At 38.9% G+C, this 9407-nt stretch overlaps 1 long non-coding RNA gene across 1 annotated transcript; it reads left to right on the forward strand.

The window, feature by feature from the left end:
• Positions 1-96: 96 nt before the first annotated feature.
• On the forward strand, positions 97-7984 carry LOC127055370 (uncharacterized). Its single transcript, XR_007775466.1, has 5 exons — positions 97-160; positions 662-835; positions 1341-1426; positions 4571-4770; positions 7248-7984. It is a non-coding gene; the product is annotated as an uncharacterized LOC127055370 (long non-coding RNA).
• The last annotated feature ends 1423 nt before the right edge of the window (positions 7985-9407 follow it).

A 9407-nucleotide genomic window follows, 5' to 3' on the forward strand; every position in this document is an offset into this window, starting at 1 on the left:
CTCCCTGCGGCGCATGCGCTGGCCGCTCCCGGGCATCTGGGACCGTCATGACGCATGCGTCCTCTGCGCGCTTCTGTTCTTCCACCCGCTAGGTGGCGGGAAAGTCCGTTTTTTGAGTCACGTGCCGCTCCTGCGCCACAACGAGGCGGACGCTCCCGGAGTGCGTCAAGTTCTGCCGAGGGGTTTGGTGCCTCGTTGTGTAAAATGGGGAGAGGGAACCTTGTGTGTCGGCTCCGCTCGCTCCAGTGCCGGACCAAGGAGCTCGCAGCGGAGCGCGCACACGCAGAGCAGTTCAATGTGCTGCGGCACCGTCTCCCTCGTCTCCCTGCCAGGCCCCGCACAGCAATCCCGGGCCCACCCCGCCTCCCTCCGCGTTATGCTGAGACCCACTGTCTCCTCATCGCCATCCCCAGCAGCCCAGCCTGCTGCGTTAGGGGAGCATCCATTCCATGGCAGGTGGGCATAGCGGTGCTGACCCGCACGCCGTGTGCTGAGGACGCAAACACTACGCCCTCCTTGCCAGCGCCAGCCCAACACTGGCTGCTGTAGTCACATAAACAGTGGGAAGGATAAATTGTCTCTATGCCCCCCCCTTGATGCAAGAACAGAGGCAGAGTGGTGTAAAGGTGGCGTTGAGGTACCTTATGCCCCCTCCATCTAGGACCAGCAATGGACCAGGCTGGGTTCTGGTGTAAGTTAGAGCAGCCTCAGGACTACTCCAATTCACACCCCACTGCTTGTGGACCCCAAGAGGCAGTTTTAACATCCAAGAATAGCCTCTCACAACAGCCTTTGTGGGAAGAACTGTGATAGGGTAGTATCATAGAGTTACAAGGTAGGAATGTGAGTATTTCAGCGTTTAGTGGCCAAAGTGGTCGTCCCTTTAATTAAATATCACAGGGGTAGTTGTGTTAGTCTGGATTTGTAAAAAGCAACTAAGAGTCCAGTGGCACCTATAGATTAAAAGATGTGTTGTAGCATGAGCTTTTGTGGGTGAATACCCACTTCGTCAGATGCATGTTATTCATGAACAATCTGAATTCATTACCCATGGCAACCATACACTTCTACTAGTGCCCATGGATTTCCTGGCATTTGCTTATGACAGTATAGCTGACCGTAACATTTTACAGTATCTTAATATAGTTGTAGACATATACCAAGTCTTTAACTTGGGATAATTAGCTTTATGTAGATTTATTATATGTTGCCAGATTTATTTTTTTGCATGTATTGTATGGCTTTTACTTTTGTTTTGACCTGGAAAGGTATTATGTCAGTATTGGTGTAAGAATGGGTTATGTTGCATGACTTTCAAAAGTGAAACTTTTTTTCTACAGGAAATCCTCATTTGATTAGAATCCAACTTCTTGAACTACAGCTGCAAACTAAGGAAACACAGTAACGAGCTAACGAAAAAATTGAAGTAAATATGCATTATATGATTTTCATTTAATCTTCAAGTTATTATATAACATAAAATATAGTAACAAAAATAAATCAGTTTATTACAGAAAATCACAAATATATTCTTACCTATAAAGTACTTGACTGCATTATAATCAATACTTCAAGGAAGAGAGAGAGAACAAAACCATGCTTATGTTTTGTATCTATTCTTTGTTGTACCAAAAAATTAATTGCATGCACAATTTCTCTTTAAATAAACGGTTATTAAAAATACCAAAACCTTTTGGCATTACAGTTACTCTCTGCAGATAAGAATACAGGGTAGATAGTAAACAGAGATGAATGGAGATTTATAACTGTTGGCATCCAAATGTACCAGTCAAATGCTTATCCTTGGTGGACTGCCATTAATCATTGGAATACAGTACTATAAGGAATAGGTCTGATTGCATTTAACTGATATTCAAATTGCCCTGTCTTTTGTTATGCTTTCTCTGTAGAAAAGCAAGTACATGGTTTTTTCTATTGAGGTTGCAACAACTTACATATGTACTTAACTTTACACACTGAGAGAAATCCTATTGTCTTTAAAGTTAAGCAAATTTCTGTTTGCAGGATCAGAATATATCTTTTGTAAAATGCTGCAAATTAAGAATAATAATAATAGAAGTCAGATCTGAGGGTGGGGGAAGGGACAGGACTTTTTCAAACTCTAGCCACAATTCAAATTCTACCAACTCTTGATGCTGATATGAAATGTCATTCAAAATAGATCATGTAGATAGATGTTCATAGTATGATCGTCCTCCTTTATGGGTTTGACATTCACACCATTATCATTAGGCTTCAGATTAACTATCACCCCGCAACACTCCAATTAATGGAAACAGTTCACGCCTTTCATCGCTATTGCTTCATGATGTCTGCACTACAGACTCTCGCAGATTACCAATCCATTCATTTTCATTTGGATCAAATTGTGAAGGTTATTTGTATTTTTGCAATTGTAAAAGCTACATTTTTAATGTGTTCACTAATTTTGAGTGCTGCCATTTTTGGGGAGCCAACTTGAGACATCTTTTGCTTGACTTTTAGAGGGACTGTAGACCAGCAGTTTAGTTACCTAAAAGTTAGATAAGAGAATAGAAAAATGAAAGGAGAGAGGGAGGAATGTAAGAAGAAATGGGAAAAAAGAGAACAGAAGGGAGAAAAATTGATATATGGATTTGCGGTAAGAGTATTGGTATAGATTCATATTGATGCATTTTCCTCCAGAGAAAACGGAAGAATTTAATTATGGTATAGAACTTTTCCTATGGAGTCTAAGCTCAGCTGCCAGATCTGCACCCAGACCTAGAGGAATCATTCTAGAAGAGAGGAAACATGATTTGACAATATCCTCTTCTGAAACATTGGTTGCTTTAAAAAAAAAGTTTTTAAAGAGAGCTTAGAAACATTGTCACAATACATATTGATACAAAATGAAAATAACTAAGCAGATTCTTATGATATTCCAAAATATGGCAAGTACTTTTAGTGACAACCATGATATTACAAGAGAGTTTCTTTGATATCAAATACTTTTCTCATGAAGACAACAGCTGTAATTGGCACCCATTGAACCAGCTTGACATGATATCTTGCCCTGGGACAGCAGGATTTTGCTTTCAATAAAAGCTTTTGGCATCCTCTCTGGGTAGGTGCTGCTGTCTTCATTGCACCGATTTTCTGGCATATTTTCATGATCTTCATGGTCTTCAGTACTTCCTTCACAATATTTGGCATTCAACTTACTGTTACCAGAAGAAGCACAGTTCTGCATACCTGCTATAATATTTTCGACCACTCTAGTTTTCAGAATATATTCACTGACAGGCAAAATTTATTGTAAAACTAACTTTTGCTGAAATTATGCTTTCTCTCAAAAAATTCCTGTAAACAACCATTAACAAGTAGGGCAGCAAATAATACAACAGTCCACTGGTTCTTCTTTCCTTTCCTCAGTTTGTTTCTGATCATACTCTATTTCTTCTCTCCCTTGTGTTTTTATAATCCACTTTAGCAGAATTTTTGAAATTGTTTAAATTAGCATTTAGAAATACAATTACAGCAGTTTCGCTTCCAAAGGTCTTCCCTCATTGGCCCTGAACACATGTAAAAGAGCAGCTAACCTATGGATTGTGCTGGGTGGCCTTGATGCTTTTTGATTCAAGAGAGAGTGGTGAAGGCATGGACAAGAATATGCATCTCCCTGTCAAGTGATTTCACGATCTCCTGAGTCATTTTTATGCATTCTGGAAGTAGTGACCTAACCAAACACAATTAATTTGATGTATAATTCCATGCGATTTATTGTGCTTTGTTCAGATAATTCATCAAAGCCTAAAAGATGGTGTAGGCTCTTCCTACGTCCCTCCCGTCACTAGCCTTGCATGCCGTGTCCCCGGGGCATTCACTTGAGAGAGGGCAGCTAGGAGGAGTAGCACTTCCAGTCTTTCCTTGGGATATTTTTTGTCTGCAAACAACTTTGACTTTGAAAATCTCAGCCTACCTATGAGATTTAAATGCACAATTCCCATTAATTGCAATGGGAATTGCATATCTAAATCATCTAGATGTCTGAAAATTTCAGCCCAGTCTCCACTGGGGGATCCATAGGAACACTGTGGATAGAGACTGCAGGGAGGAAGTGCTGAACGAATATATCCCTGCTACCTGGTGACCTTTGTTCGAGGAAAGGTTATAGGTGCCTAGCATGAGAGCTGCCCCCTGGTGCACACTCTTCCACTGAAGTCTTCAGTAAGGTCTGCACCAACAGAAGCTGATCCAGACCCTGAGTGAATTTGGCTTTCGGCATGTGTACGCTATTTTCATAAAAATTTAAATCTGAAGCACACCAACATGCAGTCTTAACAATGTCCTGCTAAATTCTAATACCAATAAGGTTTCACGCTGCATCAATAAATGTAGCTATTAATTATCATCATCATTAAAAGTTTATATTATGTCAGTGACCAGAGGCTCCAGTCAGGATTAGGGCACCGTTGTGCTGACCAAAGATATATTAAGTCCCTGTCATGAACAGCTATATTGGAAGTATTTCACTAATACTACTGTAAATGCAATGACCAATTTTCTGTTGTCATTCTTCTCTTTACAGCAAAATACTGAAGCTATTGTATGATTAAACAGTGCAGCTCTAATGTCTTGGAATTATCAAGGAGACTGAAGTAGCAAATCAAAATAATACCCTGGAAGTAGGTTAGCATATCATGTTTGGTGGAAGCTTGCTAGCAACTTCACTAGGCAACAGCTGTTTTCAAGGGCATGTGACAAGAAGAAACCTGCTTTAGTAAACATGTAAGTTTCCTGATTTATTTTAAAAAAAAAAACAAAAAAACACAACCTACTAATTTTCAAATGTTTAAAAAAAATTAAAATGACAGTTTACAGCTATTTTTAAAAAAGGTCTTCCTTAATAATAGTTAAGAAATAGCAGGGAGGAGGTTTGTTATGTTTGGATATTTTAAATGCTATAGTCAGGCTTGTAAAAATGTATTAACATCTTCTAAAATTACTGGCTCCATAAATAAACAGTAAGCATGATTTACTAAGCCCGTCGTCCGAACTGTGGTACAACCATACATTCTTTTCCCCGTATTTGATCCGTGAGTTTAATAGGTGGTATGTTTCAAAATCATTTACTTATTATGTAGGATACTGGTAGCATGCCTTCCAGATAAATCTGATGTGAAAGAAAATAGGCACAGGTCATTAGCGTTCACTGAATTGCAAAACAAAAGACAAAGGACTAGTCACTCAGTGAAATATTAACACTTGCTGTAGGTTTCCCTGTAAACAAGCAGCTAGAAGAAATATTTTAATAGCTTTTAGTTTTTCTGAAAATATACATATCTGATTTTTCTAAAGTAACCGCCTTGTTTCCTTTTCTATTAAATAATACTAAAATATTCCTCTGGCAAGTCATGGCACTTTAGTGGCAACACTGATGGGAACCCTAGTGTGCATAAGGCTCCTGAAACAGAAAGTTTATTTTTCTATATTGCACCATCAGACTCTCAATGCTTAACAAATAATGAGCAGTAAAAGTGCCAAAACACTAACAAATGGTGACACAAGGTGAAATGTAGGCTAAAAGTTGATGAGATTACTTGAGTATAAAACATTATGACTGTCACTTTGCAAGAATGCTTGTCTCTAAATTCAAAAGTGAAACAAATATTAAGAAAATCAGATGTGGAATGTAGTTGAGATTTTCTATTTCTCTGTTATCCTGTATGCTGGGGATTAAGTCTCTTAAGAGCAGTCTTTTTAGAGACTAAAATACAAAGTAGGAGCCATCCTTCTTCATAATTCTGATTAATCACTCTGCATATTAATTATTATCAGCTTCTGACAAGTTACTCTGCCTACTAATTATCCACAAGGTATGGGCTACTCGCTATTAAGACTAAATATGTTCTAATGATCATAGATATCAAAGTTGCCAGCACACTTAGAAGTTTTCTGCTGTGAAAAAAATTGTTGTCAAATATATAGTTGTTAGTTTTGAAAAACAATTATTTTTTCCAACTCAGAATATTTATCTCACACACATCATGGATGACTCAGAAGTAACAAGTTACATGCAGGTGGCTCACACATAGTTGAATTCTGATTAATACCTTTAAATAGGAGGACCTCCTAATATATATTTAGCTCCTGTGTCATCCCCAATATATTTACAACTATCATTAGCACCTTTAACTGGATGTCACTGCCACAGCCAAGAAAACACAAAACATCAGGGCATTCATTCCAAAATCCTCCTTTGCGAATTAATCCTGTGTAGAGAAGAAACTCCTGAGGCCAGATCTTAGCCTCTATTAATTCTTCTTTGCACAATTCCATATACACAAAGCTGATTTAAAGATGACCTAGGTGGCCAGCTGAAGATTGTATTTGAATAGAAACAACTCAGTGAGTTACTGCAACCTGGAGTAATGTAGGTTATCTAATTCATGCTGGGGTTTGAACTCTGGCCCTCAGCAGCTCCAGAGATTTAGTGGGTAATGTAGATGGCCTACAGCTTGTCCAGACCCAAATATTAGTCCCTCAAAAGAAGACTTTGAAAGAGTGTTTTCATTAGTTTCCTGCTTTACTAACATCTGCTAAACATTATCAAACTTATCCACCTTTTAACTGGATTATGGAGAATCTTCTCAGAAATGTATGTTACATTTCACCTAGTCCATGGGGGGAAACTACAGACTTGCCTCAAACTCTGTTTTGATTAATCCTTGACCAAAGCCATTTGTCTAGCACAGTAACTCCATTTTGGACATCTGTAAAGTCAAAGAATGAACAAAATTGAGAAGCCATAATCTTAAAAAAATTGAGAATTGGGAGACGCTAAAGTCTTGATTCATCTGATACTACACTTGAGTCTGCTAGATTTTACAATTTATCAGCAAGTCCCCATAAATGTCGTGGCATCAGTTTATTACCATGAATCTAACTCTTTTCTAGTCAAGCTCCACAAGCCTAGGCTAGATGTTTTCCAATTTGGGAAAGACTTGTTTTTGGTTGGGATCTATTCTTCAAATCTTACAGGAAGAGCACCATATGTTAGGAAGGATCACCTTTCTAGGAACAGATAGTTTACACTGATGTTTGCAAACCAAACTTTATCTTCTAATTTTGCAGAGGAACCGCAAAGCAGAATAATTTCTGCAATGTTCTGAACGGTCTTCAGCCTTGCTTTTTAATATTACCTTCTCCTGTTCTCATTTGTCTCTTTTTTGTACTAAATTGCCCATTTATTTCTTTGTTCTCAGGATCTGAGCAACTTGTTACTCAGATGGATCCAATACCAATGTCTTTTTCTTGCTATGTTGGTGCATAAATTTCTGATGTTCTTTCTTGGTGGGTACACACATTAAACCTGCCACACTGGTAGGTTAATAGATAAATGACACAAAGCATTTGGTTCTGTTGGATATTTTCAGATGCAAACATTTTTGAGCAGCTCTGACTTTTTCACAATACATCTTCTTATTCTTATTTTCTTAATGGCAAGAGAGAGGAAGGGAAAGCAAAACACAATGGAGGCCAGTTTCATTCCTTGTGCAAGTCCATTGACAGCAGAAGGATTGTGTAATATGCATGTTATCTTGCAGTGGGAAAGATGCAATGGAAAGTTGTATATTATATAAAATACCACTCATACAAGTTTGCTGGAGTACATACTTGCATGGCAGGTGTAAAGGAGCACCCAAGGTGCAAGGCCATAAGGACATTCAGGCCCTAGAAGTTGTAGAGTACTTGTTGCAATTTAAAATACATCTGAGTTCTAGCACTGTTTACATTTATAGCAATATCAATTGCCTTTCATTTGATATAAGCAATGTAGAGATTTATTTATTTAGTTATTCAGTATAAGTGGCATCACACCTTTATATACTATATGGCAATGTCCTTGTAGTGATTTTGATAGAATTGCGCTGTTTCACAAGATTGCACAGATCTTTATAAAAGTAAAGTTTTATAATAATAAATACATAATTTTATAATATTTCCCTGATTGTATATGCTATTATTACAAACAATAGAAGCTCCATTTCTACCACAGAAGGGAGAGTAGGAAAGAAGGCAAAGTATAGTGACCAGTTTTCTCTGAAAAAACAGAGGTGTTTCTGTTATTAGGGCTTGTCATTGTGTCCTCATCAGTTTCACCAAGGACAGTTTTGCCCTGTTTTTTGTAGCCTCTGCATACAGACTGCCTGTTAGCTGGGTCAGTGACATTGACAACAGGCCATCTGAGAATATATGCAACTCAGGGACCTCCCCAGCAGACCTGTTATATGTTGATACATTGCCCTTTACGGTAGAAGGGGGGTTGCTTGGCTGACAAGCAGGCATCATGTTCTCATTCACCCCCCAGAACTACAACTCATAACTAACTGACTCTACTATATGAGATGTGGTTTCTTTGCGCAGCGCTTCAAAGAATGGATTATTGCCACATGAATCCTCTTGGTTTGGTGTTACTTTAAGAAGTTGCAATAGCACCACCTGGTCACAAGAGGGAGCTCACATTACTCTAGTGACATCTCAAATAGTAGGAAGCCAGTTCCGTGAAAGCATCAGATATTGGCTACTGCCAGAGGCAGGATATTGGACCAATGACATATAATTACAAATCTTATGCTTTCATGGAAAAACCCCACCATCACTTACCAAATTTAATGTGTCATTTCAGTGGTAGGATACTGGGTGTTTCAATTTCTGACCTAGGAACATAAATGCTACAGGCAGCATTAACTCCCTTCCATGCCTCCCCCATTACTGGAGAGGGTAGGTAGATCAGAGCCACAAGGGATAGTAACCCTAGAAAACAGAGTAGAAGACAGGGCCCAAGACCCATTATATTAGTTTTCTTTTTCCTATGGATCTGCAGGTTGATCCTCTTCCCACACTTCTTGTCTGCACATCTACCCCATTAGAGGTAAATATATGAGGGTGCAGAGTCAAAGTAACAGCAATCCAACAATCTGTCCAGCGCGGGAGTACCTAGAGGATTGCTCTAGCCAGCATAATTAAGAGCAGCCCTTAGGTTCAGCCTCCAGTTAAGCCAAGGCTCATGTTTCCTCTGCTAAATTCAGCTTAGCTATGCCCTGAATATTGCCCCGAATTCCTAATATTCTATTTTATCTGTAATTCTTTTATCACTATTAATTGTGTGCATTAAAAGAGGAGAATAAAACATAAATGAAGGCCACCCTTCTTCCAGCTGCTAATGGCAGCTATATTGGCTGAGTTTACTCTGTTTAGGGGATTTTTTCTAAAATCATTAAAAACATGGCTCAGGCCCACGCCCAGAGCCTTACTCCTACTGCTATGTCTGAGAAACTGAAATACAGCTTCCCTAGTCTCCTTTCTAAGTGATTCTTTCCCACTTGTAAGAACTCAGAGTCCTTGGGGACACAGAATCAGAA

The sequence above is a fragment of the Gopherus flavomarginatus genome, chromosome 7 (genome assembly GCF_025201925.1).
Source record: "Gopherus flavomarginatus isolate rGopFla2 chromosome 7, rGopFla2.mat.asm, whole genome shotgun sequence".
Taxonomy (NCBI): Eukaryota; Metazoa; Chordata; order Testudines; family Testudinidae; genus Gopherus; species Gopherus flavomarginatus.